The sequence below is a fragment of the Equus asinus genome, chromosome 6 (genome assembly GCF_041296235.1).
Source record: "Equus asinus isolate D_3611 breed Donkey chromosome 6, EquAss-T2T_v2, whole genome shotgun sequence".
Lineage (NCBI taxonomy): Eukaryota > Metazoa > Chordata > Mammalia > Perissodactyla > Equidae > Equus > Equus asinus.
Genome location: NC_091795.1, coordinates 46,151,700 through 46,166,777, shown reverse-complemented (window position 1 = coordinate 46,166,777; position 15,078 = coordinate 46,151,700). Strand labels below are relative to the sequence as shown.

The 15,078-nt window shown below is 42.9% G+C and overlaps 1 long non-coding RNA gene across 1 annotated transcript in view; it reads left to right on the top strand.

Moving 5' to 3' along the window:
* The first annotated feature begins 7,077 nt into the window (after positions 1–7,077).
* LOC139045512 (uncharacterized) overlaps positions 7,078–15,078 on the top strand; it is a 118,508-nt gene continuing 110,507 nt past the window's right edge. Inside the window, exons 1-2 of the long non-coding RNA XR_011503970.1 lie at positions 7,078–7,157; positions 7,293–7,399. This is a non-coding gene — a long non-coding RNA (uncharacterized lncRNA). The remainder of the gene's footprint in view (positions 7,158–7,292; positions 7,400–15,078) is intronic.

Sequence of the window (15,078 nt, the reverse complement as noted above, 5' to 3'; positions counted from 1 at the left end):
GCTGTTATATCTGCAAAGAATATATACTCTGAACAGTGCATGGCATTCTTGGTAATTGGAGCAAAATTTTAAGACTTCTAGGTATAAAACTGACTTGAACTTTAAAATGCTTGTAAGGACAAGAACTCTGCCAGCATCACACTGGGAAAGAGCTTGCTAGATTGAATGTCAGTGTGACTGGATCACGATTTGTGTGTCCTGCTACTTAACTGAAGATAAAAGTGGTTACCTGTGCATAACTCGGTTAACAAACACGCCTGAATGAATCAAAAGAACACCTGCCGAAATGTATGCTGGACCGCGGAACGTGAAGAACCGCTGTACCAGAAACCAGTCTTGTCTGGTAGATATGTAGTAAAGTAAACCAGGAGGAAGTGTGTCTGATATCTTCCTGATGCGACTATTGTGGTCAGAAATGCAATGATGAAAATATTTCCTCCTAACTTGTGGTCACCCTTAATACCTTACCAGAGTTGATGTCACCCTTTCTCTAGGAAATAATACAGAAGTGGTTGTATCCTCATCCCAGAGGAAGTCCAAAAGGAACTTTGAATTGCTTCTAATGATTGCCTTCCATTGGCCTGAATGAATTAACAGCCCCCTCAGGGAATGGTGTTCAGTCTGTGCCAAAAAGATAGAGAACTTTAAGCTTGTAGTTGGAGAAAGCGTCTTGAATTAAAGAGAGGATGTCAGCAGATACCAAGATCTGCTGGAGGAGAAATGCATAGTCCATGATTATTCAGGGGCTGATTATCTAAGCTCTTTGTTTATCTTCCAGTTATTCTTTTTTGCATAATGGGCTAACATTTTATTAAGGTTCTACTCTATGTCGAGCTCTTTGCTGACACTCGATGTGTATTTAACTCACTGGGATAGGTACTGTTGATATTCTATTTTACAAATAAATTATTGAGACTAAGAAATGCTAGGAAACTTGCCCAAATTTACCCAGCTAGCAAGTTGCAGAGCTGAGATTTAGAATTAGGCAGTATGACTCTAACTCACGTATTCTTAACCGTTAAGCTATGCTATCATCTCTAACCTCAGGATTGGCCTGAGACACAAAAAAGGAGACAAAGCTTAAATCAATGAAGAGAAGAAAGAAACTGTCTCAACTGAACACTAGATTTGCATTTTCAATAAGGTACATTTTTCCTGCCCTCCATTAACAAAATTAAGGGAATTAGCTATGTTCAGATTTTATTTTTTTTGGAGAAATTTGGAAAACATATGGTTGTTAATTAAAGCAGTTTACTGCAAACCACATCACAATTGCTCCTTGTGAATAGAAATCGCCATTGCATTTATTAAAACTTGGATCAATCAGTACTCAATAGTTATTATCCCTTTTCCTGTAAATTTGACAATTAGAAAAAAAGTGCTAGAGATGAAGGCTTCTCACATAATCTTTATGCATGAGTAATTCCCGGAATAGACTCCAAGAAAGATAAAAGAGGATAATAGAATAGAAGGATATGAGAAACTTGAAAACCCGAGTATGTAAAAACTAATGAGAGAGTGAAATACCAGAGCATTTTATTCATACTTTAAGCTTCTGGGGAAAAATAATCAGCGGGGGTCAACTTGTCCAAGGTTATCCAATTGTGTTCTTGGCTGAGCAATTTGGTATTTGAGATTTTATTGTGTTTATCAAAACCCTAATACTGTACTTAGAATATTCTCAATCAGCTTTCCTTCATTCTTTGGGATTGGGGGAGCAATTCTACATTGTAGGATAAGTTACTAATAGACATTTCTTTCTTATTATCAGATAGTCCTTTATGAGGAATTTAGTTTTGATTAAGCAGAGGGTATTAAACATTTTTCCACTAAGAACTATTATGGCTGACGCTAAAACTCTGTTGAATGACATACAAATCCTTTACTCATTTATTTTTTCACTTTAGTGTTAGAAAAGCTGCTGTTAGATAATACCCTGCTCAATCTTTGGTTTGCTGTCAAAAATATGTTTCTTCTGGCCAAAGATAGTAATAACTGTCATTTTACCAAAAGGTCATGATGCATTCCTGTTCTCTTTTTTGCTATGGGAACATAAACTGAAGAATTAAGATTGGGCCATTTGCCTGATGGAGTTAGAATCAGAGAAAGCATAATAATGCAAGAAGGGTTTTGTAATGCCTTCAAAGTCTATAAGGAGGTGCCATAGTCACCCAGAAACTTCCAAGTGACTTAACATCTTAAATTCCAAGTCACCTAGACACTTTGACCTCAGACAATTTTTACAGTTGTTCTGTCTTATTTCTTGATATTTGAAATAATAATAGACACAATTTCTTTTACATAAATTGTCCTAGGGATATAATAACCTTCAATTATCATCCAAACTGGGATACTAGTTCTAATGAAAGTTACGTTGTTAATAATTACGTGGCTGGCGTAAAACACAACTATCAAGGTAAGTGTTGTCACCCAATGTTGGAGCAATTTCCCTAGACATGAAGTAATTCATGACTATAGGAATCGGGAAGTCTTAAAATTCAAAATATTTTGAAAAGCAGTGTTGCTTCCTTCCCTGGAGGACTTTGAGAGAATGTTAAGTAGCTGTGGGATTTTATTTCAGGTGTTTTCTCTAGATGGCCAAGTTTCAAATTCTGAGCTTGCAAAGATAATTGTATTATTTAGTTCAACTTATTAGAACACGTTGTTTCTAAATATCCCATTGTTTCTTTCTGGCACTTTTTCTACTTCCTCAGTTTAAGACGCCACCATTTCTTTCCTGGATTACTGCCCCTCTGCAGGAATGGCTGGGCCTACAAAACAACAACTATCTGTAAGCAACATTACTAGTTGGTTACTTTTCTGGTAACTGCTACAAATCCCCTCTAGGTCTTCTTAATACCTCCAAGAAAACCACGAACAAACCTACTGCTGGGTCTTTACCTTTCCCTTCATTCTTGGGTTTTTAAAACCTACCTTCCATCTGAAGTGTTTTCTGACCACTTTACTGATCTAGTGAAACACTACTGGCTCCTTTTCTGAGCTCTTACAATATGTAATGTCTTTGATGTTCATTAGAAGCACCATTTATTATTGCATTATATTTGAGCTGTATTTTCATGCACGTATCTCTGAATATCTGAGACTATAAGTGCATTGAAGATAATGACCAAATCTCACATTATTTATTTTTCTCTCTCTGCTCCTTTCCCACAACTAACACAGAGTACAGCCCAAACTCTCCTTCCTCTTTGGAATAAATGCCCCTCTGCCCAGGTCAATGAGGAGTAGGCCACACGCATAGGTGACTTAGCTGATTGCTCAAGACTGATTTTCACCAAGATGGACCCTGAGCCAAGCTGGGCCAATTAGATTCTATTTTTTAGGATTAGGGACTCAGGGAGGATGATTTGTCTCTGTTGATTGCTTGTACTAAATCAGTGTGAAAAGAGAAAGGGGATGGTCATTTTTGGTCGTGTGGATGGAGAAGTTAATACGTGGTGAGAGCAAGAAGAATAAAATTATATTCCAAAAGAAACAGAAGTGAGGGACCATGTGCTAGAAACATGGAAAAATAACCTAATCTCCTGCTCTTTTGGCTGAAGTAGCTTCCCAGCTACTCTCTTCCATGGGTCTCAATTTTATCATCTCCATAGCATTTGTCATTGTTTGAAATTATCTTTTTAACTAACTTGGTCATGTGTGTATTTTCCCTCTCTCCTTTTCTAGAATGTGTACTTTGTGACGTCAAGGACTTCAGTGCTCAATGCTGTCTCTCTGGCACCTGGAAAAATGTGTGTACTGTAGCCACACTCAATATTTGTTGACTGAATGAATCCATGAAGGGGTATTTAAATTAATTTCTATTTCTTGGCAGTTAAAGGGATTGGAGCCACAGAACGTGTGATACCATCAGAAGAAAACTCAGAACATGGAGCATGACTCGGAACAGGGGAGCCATCGTGGGAGGTTCCTTGCCCGACGATCACACAGTGGATTCAGAAAGAAAACAGGAGAAGTGACAGGAAAGAAGAGGCCCCAAAGGAGATGCTGGGAGGAACTCAGTGGATAAGCTCTCCATTTGGCAAGTTTGCCGTGTGCTGCCCTTCTGTGTAAATCCAGCCAGGGAAAGCACCCCCAAAAGCCAGCTGCCAGGGGAGCCTGAGAAAACAGAGGCTGGAGATAAGAGAAGACTTGGGGCCTTTTACAGCAAGTGCAAACTTTCACACCTGTCAGCAATAAATCAAGAGGTTTATGGGGCTGCAATATTTACACTCTAATTAAAAAATCATAAAGCAAGCACCCTTTCAGGTTGCGGAAAACAAAACTACAAAACTTCTACAGCAGCGGCGGTTAATCAGTGACTCTTAATGATCTGCTGCCCAGTACCAACATGGGGCATTTATTCAGCCGCAAACAGCAAACAAGACAGCAGGAGAAGGTGGGACTGGCACCAGAGATCAGCCTTCGCAGGTGGCCATGACTTGGTCAGAAACCTTTTAGTTTATGGCACAGTCTCCATTTGGGGCTTGGGAAAATATTTTCAACAAACCTAGTTAGCAGCTCAGCTTTGTTTCTCCCCTGTTAGCACGTGGCACTGAAAGCCATTTACCATAGCGTAGGTATGGAAGGGGGTTAGACACTTTGAGTGGGATTAGTGGCAGATATGGAATTCGAAGTAAGGAAGTGTCAGGGCCACCACGTGCACCTGAATTGTACCCCTGGGAACTGGGCAAAGCTAACGTTCACCTCAATCTCTTTGGTGTCTTCTGCCCTTCGGGTGGTTCCCCTCCCCACCCAGAGGCCAGGCCCTCCTGTTGCTGTTGGCTGCACAGAGTAGCCCAGGTTGGTCCTTCCACTCCTGCCTACCTTTGCGTTCTCCCTTCCTCTCACTGCTCCCTCACCTCATTCCAACTCCAGGCACCTTCTTTCAGCTCCTGGAAAGGGCAGAGCTCTCTCCAATCAGGGCCTCCACTCAAGTGATTTCTTCCTACTCATCACCTGGAGGGTCCCTTCTCATGTTTCAGGTCACCACCTGAGAGTGGCCTGTTCTAAATTGGAGAAGCCTCCCCTGTGTTTCAGTCTTAAAACACCCTATCATCATCCTCTGCAGCACTTTGCACAATCAGTAATTAGATACTCAGGCTTTTGTTTACTTGTTTAACGGCTGTCTCCTTCGCCATGTCGTTAGCCCGATGAGGGCAAGGACCATCTCTGTTTTATTCACCACTGAATACATAGTACCTAGCACAGTGTCTGGCATATAGAACTTTAACTTATACTTTTTGAATGAATGAGTGATGGAATGAATAAATAGATGTCAATAAATTATGCTTTCCAATATGACTTTCCAACATGACATCCAGGATGAAATATCCAGAAAGGATTGGTCCCTGTTTTCGTGCCCTGTCACTGCATGACATGGGTTACACAATACATCATTTGTTTCCTTCCCTCTCCAACCTCAAAGGGGATGCTAATGGTGGGAATTTCAACACCTGTGGGACCAAGGCCACATTTTGACAGGTATTATTTACACCACTTGGAAAATATTGCTGGGTCTGGGGGAGGAAGTCCTGGCCCTGCTTCCAGCAGACCTGATTTTGAATATTGCCTCTGATATGCATTAGAATCAGTGATTTTCCCTTTATGAGCTTCAACTTCCTCACAGATTCAGTAAGGATAAAATGGGCTACTGTGTGTGGAAGTCCTTTGTGAATGGCCAAGAAGGCATGGTTATTTCATGATTTTCATTCCATTGATTGTAAGGCTGCCCTGCATTGGAGGGTGACAGTGGGTGCTCTGTCTCCAATCCGAGTCAGTAGGTTCATAGCCTTTCCCACCCTCTTTTGCCACCCAACTGGGATCTTCCCTAGCTGTGCCCTCCGTGGTGGTTCTTGCCTGTTTTCATGCACCTGCACCATGCTCTGCCTTCGGCTCTGACCATTTGATCACTTGTGGGAGGATGCTTCAGAGGCCTCTGGGAATATCACTGAAAGAGCTAACCCTGCCACCCTCGTCTGTTCTTGTTTCTTGGGCTGTATTAGTTTTATTAGCAAAATAACACAGGCCCAGTGAAATGTAATGGACTTCTACCTCCAAAGCTAATAAAAGCCCCGTTCATTTGCCGATTCAATTCAAATGCAACTGCAAAAAGAAACCAGCTTTTATCGCACATGCTCCCAGCTCAGATCCCGCTGCTGTTGTGCTGCTTTGGCACTTGTGAAAAAATAAATCCTGCGGAATCACTGGGTTGCAATAGGCTCCCGGTTAAACACAGGAAAGAAACAGCTGATGTCTGAATTTGCTAATTTCCGCTGATTCAGTTAGAGGCTGATGCAGGCAGCTAACGAGGGAAACATTCAGGTATGTGAATTAAGGTTTGGAAACAAAGTGTAGGTTGTAATCAGTGCATCTTACATTAGGTTGGAATCATTATTTAACCAGTGCTTCCCAAAGAAATTAGAAAAGAATCCCAAGCCTACACAAGCTTTCTGTATTCTTCCTTCCCGTTGACACAATATAACAAAAATACCCATCCCTTGCCTCTCTTTTAATCCTGGAATTTATAAGCAATGCTCAAGTGACCTTGTTCTCATGTGCAGTGGAAATAAAGCTGAAGTAGTTATCTTGTTTGTAAGGATGTGGAGCCCTGCGTAACAGAGAGGTGGTGTTATTGATCAAAGGTCACACAGTGAGTCACCGGTGCAATCACAAGGCAAATGGTCACATTCTCATCGCCTTGGCAGCAAATGCTTTGTTCTTCTAGGCTGGTCTATCTCCTTTAAACCCTCATCATATGCCCCTGCCTTCCGTTGCTGGTCTATTTCCAAGGAAAACACATACCACACGTGCACAACACCCATACCCACACCTGCCCTCCCATCCACACAGGCACACACCCCTTTACAGGTGAAAAATCATCCCAAAGAGTTCTAGCCCCCTGCCTATGCATCTCATCCACCCCCATCCATCCACCTATCCACCCTCCCTGGCAGTTGTAATCCAGTCCATCTAGGTTTGCCAGATTTAACAAACAAAATTGTAGGACACACAGTGAAATTTGAATTTCAGATAAACAACAAATCATTTTTAGTATAAACAAGTCTCATGCAATATTTAGGACGTGGTTTTACTAAAACGTTATCCATTGTTTGTCTGAAATTCAAAGTTCACTGGATATCCTCTACTTTTATCTGGTAAACCTAATTCTATCACAAATATCTCTATCTTTTCTGTTTATGCTCTAATTCCATGATTCTTCCACCTACTTTTCTACCTTAACCCCTGACATTTCAGATTTCTGTTAAACATAGTACGACCTGTTTTCCCAGTGTTTCTGAACCTGTCCAGAGCCGGAGATGACTGTAGAGATCTCCTCTGGAGCACTCAGTCTTGATTTCCAGCCTGACTCCACCATCTACTGGCCGTGCAACTTTGGGTAAGTGTCACAATCTCTCTGCAGGTCAGTTTACACCTCTGTAAAAATGAGAGTTCCAACAGTTCCTGTCTCATAGCCCTGTTGTAAGTATCAAAAGGCAAAATGCACAGTTCCTGGCACATTGTATAAGCTCATTATGTGCCATTAAGTGTCAGCTAGAATTGTTGGGGTCTCTGCTCTTATGTTTACTGTCATTTTATAAGTAAAAACACAAAAGGCCAGAGCATCGAAGTGAATTGCTCATGTTTACTTAGTGACAGCCCTGCTAAGCCTTGAAGAGGTAGTGTCTGAGAGTCTGCTTCAAATATCAAATTCAATGTTTAAATTTAATATTTCAGATCTAGGTCATTTGAAGACCAATATGGTAGGCTGTTACTGACTTACCCAATTGCCATTCCCACTGCCTCATTTCTTCCTTCCTGGAAGACCCCAGGTTTAGGGGTGTCTCTGCCCAGTCCCTAAACATGTATGTTCAGGGAAATGATCTCCTTCCCATCCCAAGTAATGAATTGTTCGATGTGATTGGCTTTGGCATTGATATGTGACCCCTTCGTGGCCAATGGGACCAGAAGGGAAATATGCTAAGGTGCTTTTGGAAAAATTTTTCTTGCTAATAAAAGTATATACATGAGAAAAATGCTTTTCTCTTTCTGGATATAACATTGTCTAAACATAATTCTTGGAGTCAACTTGTGCAGAAAGGGAGAGCTCTCCAGTGCCCTGGAGATGGCAGAGTGGACGGAGGGAAAACACGTGTATCATTAGGGACTGTTGAGCTACTAAATTTCCTATACCGTCATGGCTCCAGATTTCCTATTTTGTGAAGTAGTAACTCATTTTTCTATGTCAGCACTTTGGTCTACTACCTGTAACCAGGAGCATCATCAATGACACAAAACTCCAAACTCAGAGAAAAGTGACGGAGTGAAGGGTGTTCAGTGTCCGTTGGAGCTCTACAAAACTACACATCTGCTCGGTATAATTTGGGGATACAATTTCAAACAAAAAGACTCTTTTTTTACCTCAAAGACTGGATTTCCTAAACTGTGAGCTATCAGCCTCCTGAGAAAGAGCTTCATCTGAACACATAACTTTAGCTCCCTAGGTAGCCGTTCCTACGAGACTTTCTGGAAAGGGATTTCCCCCTAGGAAACTGCAAAGAAAACGGCTTCTTGCCCATGCAGGCTGCTTTTCATAGGCACATGGAAATCTAGGCTCTTTGGACATCCCCGTGAACTTATCTCACTGAACTTCTTCTCCATTTAGATTCTCTCCCATGTGTTTATTTCACATCACACGTACATGCGTATATATGTGGGTTTTTTTTATTACCAATGAACAAGTGTTTGTTGAATTTGTGCCCAGCTTTCTGTTAGGTCTTGTAGGCAACAAAAATACAGAGAGAAACTAACCTCAAAGTGACTATCTTCTCTTTGGGAAGATATTCTACTACTATTACTACTGATAATAATATAAGTCCATCAATTTAGAGTTTGAAAATGTTTTTAGGGACCAGCCAGGTGGCGCCATGGTTAAGATCGCATGTTCTGCTTCTTGGCAGTCCGGGGTTCGCTGGTTCAGATCCTGGGTACAGACATGGCACTGCTTGGCAAGAAGCCATGCTGTGGCAGGTGTCCCACATATAAAGTAGAAGAAGATGGTCATGGATGTTAGCTCAGGGCCAGTCTTCCTCAGCAAAAAGAGGAGGATTGGCAGTAGTTAGCTCAGGGCTAATCTTCCTCAAAAAAAAAAAAGTTTTCAAATACAGTATTTATACCGGGAAGTACTTAAGAAAGGTTTAAATTTGACAGCATAACATAATACATGGAATAACAACATAAAAACAATGTATCTTGAGCTAAGAGCTAAGGCATATACCAGTAATTATCAAATTTTACAGTGCATTAGAGTCACTTAGGAGAATCTGCTAAAAATTCAGATTCCTGGGTTCCATCCCTCACTAGGAATTTGATTCAGTAGGTCTGGAGTAGGGAAAAGAAATTTGTTTGTTTTTTAAAATGCGTGCATATAATTCCGATGCAGATGGTCCACAGACCATGTACTAACGAAGACTTAAGCCATAATAATTGCGAATAGCCAGGAAGTGGTAAGTCCAGTGTTAGCTTAAGTAGTGGTTCTTAAAGGTGGTCCCTGAATCAGGAGTAGGGCATCCACTGGGAACTTACTAGAAATGCTCAAATTGTTGGCTTTGCCCCAGACCTAAATCAGAAACTCTGGGTCTGAAGTCTAGCAATTTGTCTTTTAACAAGCCCTCTGGGTGGTTCTGATCCACATTAAAAGATTAAGAACCACTGACTTAGGGGGCTGGCCCTGTGGCCACATGGTTAATGTCACACACACTGGTTTCACCAGTTCGGACCCTGGGCGTGGACATGGCACTGTATCCAGGAAGTCTCCCTGGAGGAAGAAGAACTTGAGATATGCTTGGTAAAATTTGGATAGGATAAAAGAAGTGAGTCTGTCCTTCTCTGTCAGCTATAACCTGAGCAAAGGCAGTGGAGGGGCATGAACACCGTGTATAAGGCTTTACGAGGAGCCTGGTGTGGCACAACAGAATTCAAACTGAGGACTGCCTCATCGTGGTCACCTCCTGACTCTGGAATGGTATCATTTGCCTGTGTTTTAGGAGCCTTTTCTTGCAAGCAGGTGGCTTTTTGGCCACACCTTCAAATTTGGCTCAGACCAGTCACTCTGCCAAACCAGATATCGTGGGAGCTTCTTTGGAAGACCTACGAGCCCCCTGGACAGCGCTTGTTCTGCCTCACCCTTCTCTAGCTAGAGATGATCAAATTGGGCACAAGGGCGGCAAGGGCAGCTTGGTAAAATCATCTTGGTTCTCCCTTTTGTGCTTCTTCCAGGAAGACATTTGGAGTCAGACTCCAAAAGGGTTTGCACCATCAGGCAGATTGTCGATCTGTGCGATTGAATTGCTGTTATTATTTCTACCACTACTCTCAAGAACCTCAGGGTTTCTCTGGTTGGACTCATTCCAACTACCATCTTCTATGGCGTTCCCTTTGGTCACTCCATCAAACAATTCTGGACTTTATGGGTATTGGGCAATGTCTCCTGTTGAGCTCCTTTTTAGAATTAGGGACCTTAGAAATGGGTCTTTGCCAAGGAGGAGAAATGGTACACTTCACAGGTTTGGTAGCAAGAGTTGGAGTACTCTTAATGAGGTCTTCAGAGCCTTAGTCTTGGCTGGGTTTTTCGGCCCTGTTGAGAGAAGTTGGGCCTTTCGGTGGGACCAGCTACCAGGACTGCTCTCGAACACGCGTTTCTCAGCAATAACACTCATGGAAACTGAAGAGACCTGTTGCTTAAATTCAGGGTTTCTTGAGGCCTGAGAAGGGCATCTGGGAGGCAGCTGCTCTTCAGAACTCTTTTCCTCTGCCAGAGGGCTCTCCAATACTGAGGAGCTATCTTGCTGGTGTTTAGCTTTCCTCAAGGCCTGGGAAAGGTGTCTGGGAGACAACTGCACCTAGGAACTGCTCCACTTCTCAGGAGCACTCTTGGAACCTGAGGACATTTCTTGCTTGTCTTCAGGCCTCAGCCAGAGCTGGAAGGGCACCTTCGAGGCAGCAGCTTCTGAGAAATCACCTCTGCAATATCAGCGCTCTCTGAGCCCAGACTGTAGGCTTCAACAAAGATTTGGAAAGATGATTTGGAGACAGAACCCACATAAATCTACCTCTCAGGATCAGAGTTTTCTGAATCTGAGATTTACTGTACTATAAACCTCATGAAAGATTGGGAAGGACCCATGGATGGCAATGTCTCCGTAAAAATGCACCTGACAAGAGCAGGACTCTCTGGACCTCAACAGATTTACTGGACTTGGTTTCTCACCAAGGATGAAGCAGGACCTCTGGGAAGCAGCAGCACCATGGAAATGCACCTCATAATAACAGTGCTCTCTTCAGACGTCTCTGAAGGTATTCAGAGACTGGTTGCCAGACTTGAGGCCCCACCAACGGCCGGGAAGGGCATCTGGGAGGGAGAAGCTCCACACAAATGCCTCCCTTAATAGCAGTGCCCCCAATCTGAGGAGATTGGCAGGACGTTAGGCTTTGTCAAGGACTGGAGATAGTATTTGGGGGTCATTGGCTCCACAGAAATGCCCCTCCTGGTAGCAATGCCCACTGAACCTGACAACACTCGTCATTCAACACTAGACGTCACCGTGGGCTGAGAATGAAGTCTGGGAGAGAGCAGATCCCTGGAAATACTCCGTGCACAGCAGCACTCTCTGAGCCTGAGGAGACTTGCTGCTCACCATCGGTCTCATCCGGGCCTGATGCCACCCTGCGGGGGAGGCAGTCTTCTTTGTAAGCACTGCACTTGCAGCAGCATCCCAGCTTCACTCTGTGTTACACTCTTGGACGCTTACAGTTCAGTCAAGGATATAAAAGAGGCTGAGGAGTCTATGTTTGTCCAGCCATGAAATAGGCCAGTTAAGCTGAGGTCTAGAGAGAGAGGCACTCTCTCTTCCCTAAGAGGCACCCAGAGGACAGAATGGATAAGTTATAGCTGCTGCCACAGCTGCTGCCTCCTTCATCGCTTGTTTCTAAGATCACCTCCAGGATGGAATGCAGCCTTGGAATTCTGCTCCATATCCCCAGCACCACCCATGTTAGGACTGCCGCAGACTGAGGAACATTTTACTCCTTAGAGCAACATCCTGACATTAGTGTATGCACAACGAGTAATGAATTCAGAGTGCAAATTATTTATGTTTGTTAACAAATTATATATATTTTTTACAGTCAATTTATTTACCTATAGGTAGACTGTGTAATGTCTTATGAAAGCAAACCTATAATAATAACAGATGACTTGCTATGATACTATGATACTGGGACTCTTTTAAGAGCTTCTACATGAGTTATTGTTTTGAATTCTCAAAATAACCCTAGGGCAGACTTTTTCAGCCTTAGCGCTCTGCACATTTTGGGCCTGATCATGATTTGTTGTGGGGCTGTCCCGTGCACCGCATGATGTTGGGCAGCATTGCTGGCCTCTCCCCTCTGGATTCCAGCAACTGCCCCCGACCCTCAACCCCAGTGTGACAACCAAATATGTGTCCAGATGTTCCCAGATGTCCCTTGCAGGACAAAATTGCCTCCATTGATAACAACCACCCTAGAAGGAAGGCACACGTGCTAGCCCCTTTGTACAGGTGAGGAAACTGAGGCTTAAAGGGATCAAGTATTTGCCCGAATTCAGGCAGCTATCAAGGAAAAGACTTGGGATTTAAATCCTGTCTCTAGAGTCCTAGACTCTATAGAGTCTGAGCTATCAGCCACCACTCTACACGTTACAGAGTGATCATCTCTTTAAACTCATGGTCCTACCAAGTCGCTCAAGACACTTCCTGCAGCCTCACAGTCTTTTGCTATTCACGGGTAAGTGGAAGTTTTCGCATTTCCAAGGCCAAGATCACTGGAAGATTTAACATCTGTCATGCACCTCTAAACCTCCTTCAGAGAGGCTAGGAACTATGAAAACCTCTTTACCGTTGTTTCCACCCTGGATTGGGGGAAGCCTAACTTTGTCACACCCACAGAACATTTTTAGCAACCTGAATGAGGGGGGATGGCTTCGCTGTCACTGTGTTTATCGAGGTCACTGAACTGGTTTAATGGTTTAATGGTTTATGACTCACTTCCTAAGGCCTCAAATGCTTTTTATGCCACCGGTTCTGTAAGGATCAAGGAGTTGGCACTTGCCAAGCGCCTGAAGATCTTGAACACATTATTCTTCTGCAGGGTTTTTCCTTCATTTGCCAATCAGAAAGAACATAAATCTACTAGCTGAAACTAGTTACAGAACCAGTATGTAACAAGGCAAGGAGTTTCAGCTTTAGAAGGTGTTATCAAATACCATCCTTACTTGTCAACTTTGTGGAGCTCTAGAAAAAGGGGAAAAGTACACCCAGATAGTGAATCCAAAATGGCGGCAGTCACTTGTTCCTTGTTCATGACCTTGTGGATTTTATTAGATGGATTACTGGCTTTCTGGGATTCTGTGCTTCTCAAAACAGACTTTTGTTTAGCTTCATTTTCTGGGTAATTGCATCAGTGGTATTGCTTCTATGCTCCAAAAGCATGCTATATTTAATTCTCATCATCCCAGTTTAGTAAACGGTTTGTACTTGTTATTTCAAACCCATTTTCCCACCAGCCTACCCTTACCAATGCTTTATTCATTATAGCTCATTAGTTAAATGTGTGCATTACCTCATCAAGCTTGTCTTTATCACAAACTGGCAAGATATGTCATTGTCATTGATAAGCTGGCAAGTAGGGACTTACAAAAACCCTCCAGATCACAGATCCAGGCCCTGCATTTGCTTTTAAAATTCTTCTTATCCCACCTATAATGTGATAGCCTTGATAGCAAGACTAAACAATTTTGTTGAAGCCTCCCCGTCAACCAACTCTGACCAGTGACTTTTGCTTGAAATATATTTGTGCTTATTTAGCAAATGTTATATTAACTCTTTAGGGTTAGGAATTTGGTTTAAACTCTTTAGGGTTAAGAATTTGGTTTAAATTTTCTGAGATATTTTTAACCAGTTTGATAAATGTGTGAGTGATTAATGGAGAGGGATGTGGGGAAAGAAACAGGAAAAACAGAGACCAAGCTTGTTTTGGCCTTGACAACTCTATTTCTCAACCCTCCAGACATTCATCTCTTGACTCCACGATGTCCTTTGCGGCCTCCCTGCTACTTACCTTCAGCCCACATGCTGCCGTATTTCATAAGAGCCAGCAAACAGCATGTGTGGGTTTAACAGGTGAAGCACTGTACTCTGATGACCAGTGTCCTGGTGGCACACGGCAGGATCCAGCCTCCCATTGTTGAAGTGGGATCTCCACTCCAACTTGACCCAGCAAGGACTGCTCCTCCCATTAGTGATTTACAAACCATGGGAAAAATCCAGTGCTTCTCATTCCATGTAATGCTTCAAGGAGAAGTCTTTGACTGAGGAGAATTATGTGTTGTCTTTTACAAATAAACAAACATAAGGGGCCAGTCCCAGGTCTGACGGGATGTCAGCAAAGGCCCTCAGTGGGAAGGATTTATAATAAGCTGGCAGGAAAATGCATGGGGCTGTTAGTTTGAGTCTCAGCCCTGTACGTTCTTCTTTTTTCCCATTCCAAGCAGGTAGCCAGGCCTTTCTGCTCTGCTGACTCAGGGAGATTTCTGTTGCCAGCAGAGATCAGAAGCTACTTTAAGAAAACTCCTTCCCATGTTTGGTTTTCTACCAAGCCTGACCTGCTTGTGGCTGTTATGCGGTGGAAAGAGGACACTGAAGATCAGGAGAGCAAAATGGAGAAGACTCTGCCCCCAGCCCAGCCCAGGTTGAGAAGCAGACACTTTCTGTAAGAAGTAGGACCTATGCCTCACTCTTCAGGAGTGTCTCTCACAGGTGGCAGGGCCTCTAGACTTGCTTCCTTGGGAGGAAGTGAACTGTTGTAATGAAGGAGATGAAGTACTGTGATGAACAGCATGGGCTCTGAAGCCAGCACGTCTTGGTTAAAATTCCAGTCCGCCATTGTAGAGCCGCTGGGCCTTGTTCTACCTGGTTCTCTGTGCCTCGGTTTACTTATCTGTGAAAGAGCAATAATAATACATTAATCTCATAGAGTGCA